Source organism: Procambarus clarkii, chromosome 36 (genome assembly GCF_040958095.1).
Source record: "Procambarus clarkii isolate CNS0578487 chromosome 36, FALCON_Pclarkii_2.0, whole genome shotgun sequence".
NCBI classification, from domain to species: domain Eukaryota; kingdom Metazoa; phylum Arthropoda; class Malacostraca; order Decapoda; family Cambaridae; genus Procambarus; species Procambarus clarkii.
This window is the reverse complement of record NC_091185.1, coordinates 15,908,203-15,920,262: the sequence shown is the minus strand read 5'-3', so window position 1 is coordinate 15,920,262 and position 12,060 is coordinate 15,908,203. Positions and strand designations below refer to the sequence as shown.

Below are 12,060 nucleotides of genomic sequence, written 5' to 3'. Positions count from 1 at the left end.
AATAGCAAATTGTGCTTATTTTCAAAGCTTGAGAATTTAGCTTTAAAGTAGTTAAAAAACTACGAATTTCGCAATTTGCTATGTACTTTAGTGTACTATTTTAAAATAAGGTTGGTTTTTAAGCTGCAAGTCATATGAATCTCAAAAAAAGTATATTATTAACAATCTTATCTCCATAGTTCACTAGTTTCTGTAAATCAGATCTGGTAACTGTAGGCCAAGTACTGGAAGACTCAAGACACAATGTGTTGAAGCTATTCTCTTTGAAGAAGTCATCTCGACAGGATCTTCCAGCTCCAGCTATAAAACTTCACCAAACATGGATCTACCTAGTACATCAAATGTTAAGGAATTACTAAACTGTACAAAGTTTTATGCTAGAACATTTGTTACAGTCCCCTGTTCTATGTGTACTCCATCACATAGTGACGGAGTATGTGGGAATAATTTTGTTAACACTGTCCATTTGACATGGTGGTGGTGTATGGTGCTGGTGGTGTATGGTGCTGGTGGAGTATGATGCTGATGGTGTATGATGCTGATGGTGTATGATGCTGATGGTGTATGATGCTGATGGTGTATGATGCTGTTGGTGTATGATGCTGGTGTATGGTGCTGGTGGTGTATGATGCTGGTGGTGTATGATTCTGGTGGAGTATGATGCTGATGGTGTATGATGCTGATGGTGTATGATGCTGATGGTGTATGATGCTGATGGTGTATGATGCTGATGGTGTATGGTGCTGGTGGTGTATGATGCTGGTGGTGTATGGTGCTGGTGGTGTATGATGCTGGTGGTGTATGGTGCTGGTGGTGTATGGTGCTGGTGGTGTATGGTGTATGATGCTGGTGGTGTATTATGCTGATGGTGTATGATGCTGGTGATGTATGATGCTGATGGTGTATGATGCTGGTGGTGTATGATGCTGGTGGTGTATGATGCTGGTGGTGTATGATGCTGGTGGTGTATGGTGCTGTTGGTGTATGATGCTGGTGGTGTATGGTGCTGGTGGTGTTTGATGGTGGTGGTGAATCTGACACTGTCATATGTATATATATATATATATATATATATATATATATATATATATATATATATATATATATATATATATATATATATATATATGTGTGTGTGTGTGTATATCACGAAAATAAACACGTGATTAAGAATGTGACAATGTCAGACCACGAAGGAAAAATGAAACAGGAAATTTCCTTAAGTACTTTCGTATATTAAATACATCTTCAGATGGACCTTCTGAAGATGTATTTAATATACGAAAGTACTTAAGGAAATTTCCTGTTTCATTTTTCCTTCGTGGTCTGACATTGTCATATATATATATATATATATATATATATATATATATATATATATATATATATATATATATATATATATATATATATATATATATATGAGGGGTACCACCTCTGGTGCAAGTGTAGGGACCCATAGCCTCAGAGAAGAAAATAAAGAGTACTCAGAGAAGACCTTGTGGATCCTCACTGAACACTTTCATATTTTCTTCTCCTACCACCCTTATTCTTTTGGTATGTGTGTATATTTATCTAACTTTATTTGAAAACGTCATTACACAAAAAAAGTTACAATATTGATTATATATATATATATATATATATATATATATATATATATATATATATATATATATATAATTTTTTTTTCTTCCAATAATATAGTATTCGCTTGAAATTAACAGCCTGGTCAATCAGGCTGTTGGATTCAACTCCTCTCAGTTTTGTTATACGAGTTACAGCATGGTTAATCACATCCAAAATTAAAGTTATTTCCAGATGCAGTCCTAAAATTTTTAACATTGCTCTCACTAGTGTTAATGTAGATTATTTCATAATTTAAATAATATATTTAATTACTGTAGTACATTTTAACAACAATTTAACTTATAATTTTTGCAGCATAGGTCATTTGAATATAAGTATTTTATTAGAAACTATTTCCTTCAGGTCTTCAGGGAAAATTCTTGAGGAGATGCACAAACTGCAAACAATGTGTGCATGTCCGAAGCAATGTTTGCAAGTTCTGCCAGTGTGACTTCCGAAACAGTAGAGAATTAATGAAGAAAGAAGAGGAAGCCCGTTTTCTACTTAAAGGCAAGAAGGCTTTAGAACGAAATACAGCAAGCCGGGTTCTACGAAGGATTGAAAATCAGGTATTGAAGTTTGTCTACATCTGTTGTATTCATTTGTATTCTTCTAATGCTGAACTTGCTTGATAAGGTATAGAATCAACATGAATAATGCTGTACAGTACTTACATACTATTTGTTTATTTATTTATATACAAGTTAGCACACTGGGATTATGAGAGTACATAGCATTGATGTTTTTACATTCTTGTAAAGCCACTAGCACACATAGTGTTTTGGGCAGGTCCTTAATCTAACAGATAATTTTAAATAGGCAATTTAAAGCTTAAATGGAAAAAAATTGGCTGGTACATTGTAAGAAAGTATCACAAAGATTACTATGTACATTAAAGTAAAATTTGAGGGTTATCAACATATAAATTGTAGCATAATTTGAGGAATATTTCAAGGTATAATATAGTAAGATATGCATTCAATATAACAATCATGATATAAGGTGATAGCAATGATTACAATGGAAAAGTTGTATGGTTTAGGCACATATATTCTGGCATTGGATTTCATAAGATACAGTGCGAGTTTAATACACTAGTTAGGAAACTATCAAGAAAAAATTTAGGTACTTTTTGGTTTTATTTTTTAAAATGGCAGAAGTTGGACAGTTTTTAAATTTGTTAGCGAGTGAGTTCCATAGACAAGGTCCCTTTATTTGCATAGTGTATTTACACAGAATAACTTTGACTCTGGGGATATCAAAGATATTTATATATATATATATATATATATATATATATATATATATATATATATATATATATAATTTCAATTCAATCATCTCTGTCATTGATGTATATGGCAAAAAGTGTGTGGCCCAATACAGCACTATGTCTTAACGTAATGGGTCCAAGGGCCCATAAGGTCTCGACAGCATTAAGGGCCCTTTAGCAAACCAGTGTGCTGGGGCCCCCATGACGTCTTTGTATCATTTCAAGTTTGTACATGTACTTCTTAAGATATGGGCACCATACAACTGCTGCATATTCTAGCTTTTGTCTAAAAAAATCATGAACAATTTATTTATTATTTATCCATGAATGCCAGAACTAAACCCTGTGGTACTCCACTCGTGACATTTCTCCAGTCCAATACATTGCCTCTGATTACTGCCCTCATTTTTCTATCAGTTTGAAATTTTTTAATCCATGTTAGAAGCTTACCTGTCACCCCTCCAATATGTTCCAGTTTCCAGAACAAACTCTTATGTGGAATTCTGTTGAATGCCTCTTTTAGGTCCAGATAGATGCAGTCAACCCAACCATATCTTTCCTGTAAAATTTCTGCGGCTCGATCATAGTAACTGATTAAATTTGTTACACAGGATCTTCCATTTCAAAATTTTTTATTTTTTATTTTTATTTTTTTTCCAGCACGCACAAGGAAGCTTGATGCAGATAAACTTACATTAGGATCAGAAGGTGATAGCGATAATGCCTTGGAAAAAAATCCTGACGAGCTACAAGTGCAGCAGGTGCATAAAGTCCAAAAAGTACCGCAGGTGCAAGAAATTCAACAAGTACAAAAAGTTCCGCAGGTGGAACATTTACAAAAAGTTCCGCAGGTGCAACAAGGGCTACCATTAGCAATCATTCAGAAACAGCAAGAAGTACAAGTAGTAAAATTTGAACCACAGGGAACTACACCAGGAAAACAGTGTAGTAACAACGGAATGGGAATTTTAAAATACCTGAGGAAACAGGTAAAAAAGGACAAACAATAGAAATGGAAATTTGTAAATGTCTTAAACCCCATTAAATAGTCTATATATTACAGGATCCTAACAAGTACACTATTGAAGAGAAGCACCTATCAACCAAAAATAAGAGTGGAATCTTGGCTCTTTTGAAGCAAGGGCAAAAGTTGTGTTCTGACAAGCTGAGTGATGCAAAGCGTTTATTTGGATACCAGGAAGAGGATGTTGATGTTTCCGAGCCCTACCTGGAGCTTTGTGACAGTGAAGATGATGATGATGAAGATGAAGATTTACTACTAAACTGATGATACAAAAGTTAAGTATAATAAATTTTACCTGATTTCTCTTGCTAATTTCTCTTACTTAATTTCTCTAATTTCTAATTATCCTAGCCCTAAGATTACTACTGGCCTCCATTGCCTTGCCTGCACTTTGTTTCCCCCTTAACCATATCACTCATTCTTACAGGTGTGAGACAGAGAGGTACAAGATCATCCAAGAGGAACAACACCTGAAGCACCCAACATTTGGGTGTTTTAATTAATAAAAACGCCCTTCATGGCTTCACTCATCCTGGCTGGTTTAATTAAAAAAACCTAACCTAAACCTAATATATATACCTCTAGAGTCAAGGGAGTTAAGTTTTAGGCTGCACAATGAAACTGCTATTGACAATTTTATAACTGCTGCTGATAATGTCTGTCCTGTGACTTTTTTGTAAGCATAACCAAAAGGCTTAACAATCCCTTGCTTACAAAGGGAATACTTAAACCCATTAATAAAAAACATGACCTTGAGAAGAAGTATAGGTTAGGAATTGTCTCCAAAGAATTCTCATGCTCTTCAACAGGTCACTTGAACTCCAAACCTTTCCAGTTATCCTAAAAAAAGCGAGTTACCCCTGTACACAAATGTGGTGATCTCACAGATGTTAACAACTACAGACCTATATCAATCCTGCCTAACTTGTCAACATTTTTTGAAAAACTAATCTACAAGCAGTTTTACTCTTATCTAGCCAAACACCATATACTTAGTACTAGGCTGTACAAGAATATAACAACTCTTGTATATATCTCAAAAAAAAAAAAAAAAAAAAAAAAAAAAAAGCACAAGACGAAGCTTGAAAAAGTTTAGTGGTATGCCAATAGGCTAGTCCCAGGACTAAGAGGCATGAGTTACGAGGACAGGCTGCGAGAAATGCAATTGATAGGGTACATAAAGATAAACTGTTTAACACGGGTGGTAGGCGAACAAGGGGACACAGGTGGAAACTTAGTACCCAAATGAACCACTAGGATGTTAGAAAGAACTTTTTCAGTGTCAGAGTAGTTAATAGATGGAATGCATTAGGCAGTGATGTGGTGGAGGCTGACTCCATACACAGTTTCAAATGCAGATATGATAGAGCCCAGTAGGCTCAGGAATCTGTACATCAGTTGATTGCCAGTTGAGAGGTGGGACCAAAGAGCCAGAGCTCAACCCCCCCGCAACCACAACTAGGTGAGTATACACACAAACACACACACGTACACACACACACACACAGACACAGACACAAACATACACACACTAATGCCTCTATTCACCTTGCAGTAAATAGGAACCTGAAAGTCAGGAAGCTGCTAAAGGCTGCATCTTGGGGATGTGTGAGTGTGTTAGATAAAAATATATGTTGTTTAGATATGATGGAGGAAAAGAGGCCGAGAGTCGGTACATTAGACAACCGACGCTTAGAAAGGCGGGGTCCAAGAGCTAACAGCTAAATCTTGGAAATAATAAATTAAAATATTTAATACACCCACATACATGTTTCACATTATTTTGGCTGAGGGCACACTGAGGGCTGATGGCCCCGTCGACGGGGCAGGAAGTCGGTGGTTGATCAAAGGCCTCCCACATCCTCCACATACCTGAGGATTATTCCGGCTTAATTTTAAACGGAAGTAATGTCTTGGCATTTACGGCTTCAGCGGGTGGGTGGGTCCGTGGGTTTATTACACTGTGAGTGAAAACAATCGCCTATTCTCTATTTTATATTGCGGCTTGTAGAGCTAGAAGCTGTTGCCTCTTGTGTGCGTTGCACAAGGGGATTAATATCTGGATTAATAGCTTTCAATATTTCCAGTATTTTTTAAGGTAACGCTTAAATACCGAAGATACTGCTATTGGACACCGCTTAATTGACAATGTCTCAACAACGCAGGCTAAAGATGTGCGTGGCTCCTGCTATTGCAATGATGCTCATTTGTTTTTCAATGATGGGCCTTAGTTGCCCCCTCTCTAACTTACCGTTCTAAATACCCCTTCTCCATCTTCCGCAAACATTTCCCCTCATACATCTCCCCCCTTTCCTCCTGTCCCCCTTGTCCATCTTTGTCCCCCTGTCCATCTTTGTCTCCTGTCCCTCACTTTGTCCCCTTGCCCACATTTTCTGTCCTCTGTCCCAGATCCCTTTCCCCCTCTCTGTCCCCCTCTCTGTCCCCCTGTCCCCCCTTTCCATCTCTCTGTCCCCCTGTCCCTCTCTATCCCATTGTCCCTGTCTCTGTCCCCCCTGTCTCTCTCTGTCCCCCTGTTCTTCTCTGTCCTCCTGTTCCTCTCTGTCCCCCTGTCACTCTCTGTCCCCCTGTTCCTCTATGTCCCCCTGTCCATCTCTCTGTCCCCTGTACCTCTCTGTCCCCCTGCCCACTCTTTCTGTCCGCTGTCCATCATCTGTCCCCCTCCCTTTCCTCCAGTCCCCCTATCCATCTCTGTCCCCTTGTCCCTGTCTCTCCTCTGTCCCCTCTCTCTTGGTCTCCTGCCCCCCTCTCCTCCCTCTGTCCCCCGGTCCCCCTCTCTGACCCTGTCCCTCTGTCTCTGTCTCTGTCCATGCCCCCCTCTCTGTCCCTGTCTCCCTCCCTGTCCCACTGCTCCCCCTCTGTTCCCCCGTCCCTCCTCTGGCCCTGTCCGTCTGTCCCTGTCCCTCTGTCTCTGCCTCTCCTCGTTTCTGACATTCTCTGTGTCAGCCTATCTCTCTGTCTCTTTCCTCGCTCTATCTCTGTCATTCTCTCACTGACTTTGCATATCCTTATCTATACGTCTCTGTGTCTAACATTCTCTCCCTGACTCTGTCTATATCTATTTCTCTGTCTCGATCTTCATCTCTTTCTCTCTCTCTCTCTCTCTCTCTCTCTCTCTCTCTCTCTCTCTCTCTCTCTCTCTCTCTCTCCTTACATACATACATACATACATACATACATACATACATACATACATACATACATACATACATACATACATACATACATACATACATACATACGTACATACATACATACATACATTTATTTAACACATGTGGTACACGCACAAGGGGACACAGGTGGAAGCTGAGTACCCAAATGAGCCACAGAGAGATTATAGAAAGAACTTTTCAGTGTCAGAGTAGTTAATAAATGGAATGCTTTAGGCAGTAATGTGGTGGAGGCTGATTCCATACACAGTTTCAAGTGTATGGAAAGTGTATGTATTCAAGTGGCGGGACCAAAGAGCCAAAGTTCAACCCTTGCAACCACAACTAGGTTAGTACATACATACATACATAAGATATAAAACAGTGGAGGATTCCCAGGTAGAACAATCAACCACAATGCCCATTACCCCTTTACCCTGATGTCCTTAACTACACAACTATACAAGAGTCATTAACACGTGTAATGGCTGATCCCCCATCACGATAGCATAAAGACCAATTGCTTGACCCGCAGTCTGTCTTGCTCCTCAAATAATTTTCGGGTTAACATGAAAACGTCTCTCGAGTTTATCTTTCTAATGTTGTTTTCCCATCTTTCATTTTATCAGCTTAGTTCCTTTATTATGCCCCAATTACTCATCCCTTGAGCGGTAGTTAAACTGAACCCAAATTTAAAAAAAGTTCCTTTTGCTAAGCAAGCTACAGTCTTGATAAGTCAGATATATTGTTTGTTAACACATTTCTCAACAATGAACAGTCAGTTTTATCAAGCTAACATATCCTAACACAACGAGTGAGAGTATTAACTGGTCTAATTATTTTATTAGACCAGTATATATTATTAGATTATACTGGTATAATTATATATATATATATATATATATATATATATATATATATATATATATATATGTCGTACCTAGTAGCCAGAACTCACTTCTCAGCCTACTATGCAAGGCCCGATTTGCCTAATAATCAAAGTTTTCATGAATTAATTGCTTTTCAACTACCTAACCTACCTAACCTAACCTAACCTAACTTTTTCGGCTACCTAACCTAACCTAACCTATAAAGATAGGTTAGGTTAGGTTAGGTAGGGTTGGTTAGGTTCGGTCATATATCTACGTTAATTTTAACTCCAATAAAACAAAATTGACCTCTTACATAATGAAATGGGTAGCTTTATCATTTCATAAGAAAAAAATTATAGAAAATATATTAATTCATGAAAACTTGGCTTATTAGGCAAATCGGGCCTTGCATTGTAGGCTGAGAAGTGAGTTCTTGCTACTAGGTACGACATATATGTATATGCGAACAAGCCTGAATGGTCCCCAGGACTATATGCGAATATAGTCCTGGGGTGTGAGTTTTCATTCTCATATTCATATATGTATATATATACATATATATAGATATATATATATATGGGTGAGTTTTCATTCTCATATTCATATATGTATATATATAGATATATATATATATATATATATATATATATATATATATATATATATATATATATATATATATATATATATATATATATATATATATATATATATATATGTATGTATGAGTGTGTGTGTACATGTGTATACAACATTAATAATTTTGTAACTAGCGTCAAACATTGTTATTTGCTTAGCTAAACGAACTAGAGGGTTCAGGTCCTGAACCGATTATGTGCCTCTGTAATCCTTTACACCACGGCCCACGGGATGGGTATGGGGTGCGTAATAAAGAAAGCAATAGAAGAAATTGAAATTGCATAATACGGTTATTGACATTCAATAATAGTAAGATAAAGCAATGAGGACCAAATGGGAGACCAGTGATCAGTGTCTTGTATCCCCTGCAATACCTCAAATCCTACGTACCTCACTGACAGGCTCCAGTATGTTTCTGTGAATAATTCAATTTCTCCCACCCTACCCATCAACATTGGTGTTCCTCAGGGCAGCATACTTGGCATACTTGGGTATCCTTTGGAGGTGCTTATCCAGTTCTCACTTGAACACTGTGAGGGGATTGCCAGTTATGCCATGCAGTTATGCAATGTATGAATCTATCTATAAGTCCACCAATCTTTGTAAAAATTTCTTGTATGGATGTACCTTACCTAAATAAACATTTATTTATTTATTATTTATATTTAGGATTCATCAACTGCCAAAGATATTCACATGTCAGTATAATTCTGGCGAGAGAGAGGTTTGGGAAAAGCCGTTATACCAACTAGTCAGCAATAAGGGTGATATTTGTGGGGCACAGGCACGCTCGGCCTGGCCCATTAACCCCCAACTGACACTATAACTACTAGCTACTAGGTACATGAACATAATTACATAATTTACGTACATAATTTAAGGTACATAATTACTAGGTACATGAGGACTGGCCATTGTACTATATAGACCTGAAAAAGTGTAACTTAGCGACAACAAGAAAATATTGAATCACAAGACCACCGACGACCATTCCCTTACCCTGCCATAAACACTGAAATTTGACACCCTACCTCTGGAGCCACCCTGACCACAGGTCCACCAACTACATTTCCCTCCCTCCAACTCTGCCTCCACTTACATTGTACACACACATATTGTACACCACGCAAGTGTGGACTAGTGTGTAAATCTTACTGATACCACACTTAACCTTTATTCTTTCTCAATGTGTTGTATAAAAGGATCTGATTATACCGTTTCATTTCTAACTCCTTTTCTTGGAAGAATGCCACATATGATCGTACACACACACAAGGTCTGTATAGGGTATAGGCAAGGTCTGACAAGGTATACTAGGTGAGTACTAGTTGAGTACTTACACACAAGATATTCTAGGTGAGACTAGGTGAGTATACACACACACGCAACATATACTAAGTTAGTACACCCAGAAACAAGATATACTAGGTGAATACACACATACAAGGTATACTAGGTGAGTACTAGTTGAGTACTTACACACAAGATATTCTAGGTGAGACTAGGTGAGTATACACACACACGCAACATATACTAAGTTAGTACACCCAGAAACAAGATATACTAGGTGAATACACACATACAAGGTATACTAGGTGAGTACTAGTTGAGTACTTACACACAAGATATTCTAGGTGAGACTAGGTGAGTATACACACACACGCAACATATACTAAGTTAGTACACCCAGAAACAAGATATACAAGGTGAATACACACATACAAGGTATACTAGGTGAGTACTAGTTGAGTACTTACACACAAGATATTCTAGGTGAGACTAGGTGAGTATACACACACACACGCAACATATACTAGGTTAGTACACCCAGAAACAAGATATACTAGGTGAATACCCCAACACCAACCTCCTACAGTACACCTCCCACAGTAACCCCAACACCAACCTCCCACAGGTAACCCCAACACCAACCTCCCACAGTACACCTCCCACAGGTAACCCCAGCACCAACCTCCCACAGTACACCTCCCACAGGTAACCCCAGCACCAACCTCCCACAGTAACCCCAACACCAACCTCCCACAGTACACAACACCAACCTCCCACAGTACACATCCCACAGGTAACCCCAGCACCAACCTCCCACAGTACACAACACCAACCTCCCACAGTACACCTCCCACAGTAACCCCAACACCAACCTCCCACAGTACACAACACCAACCTCCCACAGTACACCTCCCACAGTACACCTCCCACAGGTAACCCCAGCACCAACCTCCCACAGTACACCTCCTACAGGTAACCCCAACACCAACCTCACACAGTACACCTCCCACAGTAACCCCAGCACCAACCTCCCACAGGTACAAAATGAAGCCATGAGAATTATCTTAGGATGCCCAAGAAATGCTATGATTGAGAAAATCAGGATGGAGTTGAATCTGCAGAGTATTGGGGATAGAATTGCAGAGATAAATGTAGCTTCTGCCATTAGATTAATGAGAGGTGGGGGAGCTAATGAATTGGTCCTCTCAGTTCAAAAGGTGGGAAGTACTGAACAATGTATGATGAAGAAAAGAGCATATATGAATACCTTATGTTCTAATGTTATTAAGTATGATGTTATTTCAGAGTGTATTGCTGTGCCCAAGAGAAAATTTACACCACCATGGGAGGATTGTAATGTAGATGTAGTAATTACTCCCTTGCAAAAGAAAAAAAGTATGTATGAAATAGGAGAGCTGAGGGCAACATATGATTGTATAATTAGAAAATTGCCTACAGAAAACACTCTACTACATGTATATTGTGATGGGTCAGTAGCTAGGGATGGGAAGGCAGGATGTATATTGTGATGGGTCAGTAGCTAGGGATGGGAAGGCAGGATGTATATGTTCTTAACATTCTGAAACCTATATTGTTTGCTGATGATACTACACTCATCTACTCCAACCCCAACCCACATACACTAAATACTGTAATGTTGTTAATAATGAACTAAAAAAAGTCCACTTATGGATGTCAACCAACAAACTAACACTTAACATAGAAAAGACCTACTACATCTTATTTGGAAGCAAATCTACAAATGCAATTCAGCTTCAGATGACAATGTAAACATTAGCAATAACAATGATGGAAAGTTTCTTGGTCTATTCTTAGACAAGAGACTCAACTTCAGTACCCACATACAACACATAACTAAGAAAGTCTCTAAAACAGTTGGTATACTCTCCAAAATCAGATATTATGTACCTAACCCTGCTCTCATCTCTCTATATTATACACTAATCTATCCCTATCTCAACTATGGTATCTGTGCATGGGGTTCAACCACTGCAAACCACCTCAAGTCCATCATCACCCAGCAAAAATCTGCTATCAGAATAATATCAAATTCTGCTTTCAGACAACACTCAGCCCCCTTGTTTAACTCCCTAAACATGCTAAACATAATCTCACTCCATAAATTCTCTTGTGTCAACTACA

General features: G+C 38.4%; 1 long non-coding RNA gene across 1 annotated transcript; it reads left to right on the top strand.

Moving 5' to 3' along the window:
- Positions 1-204: 204 nt before the first annotated feature.
- On the top strand, positions 205-4,373 carry LOC138371504 (uncharacterized). Its single transcript, XR_011230516.1, has 3 exons — positions 205-343; positions 1,993-2,198; positions 3,563-4,373. It is a non-coding gene; the product is annotated as an uncharacterized lncRNA (long non-coding RNA).
- The last annotated feature ends 7,687 nt before the right edge of the window (positions 4,374-12,060 follow it).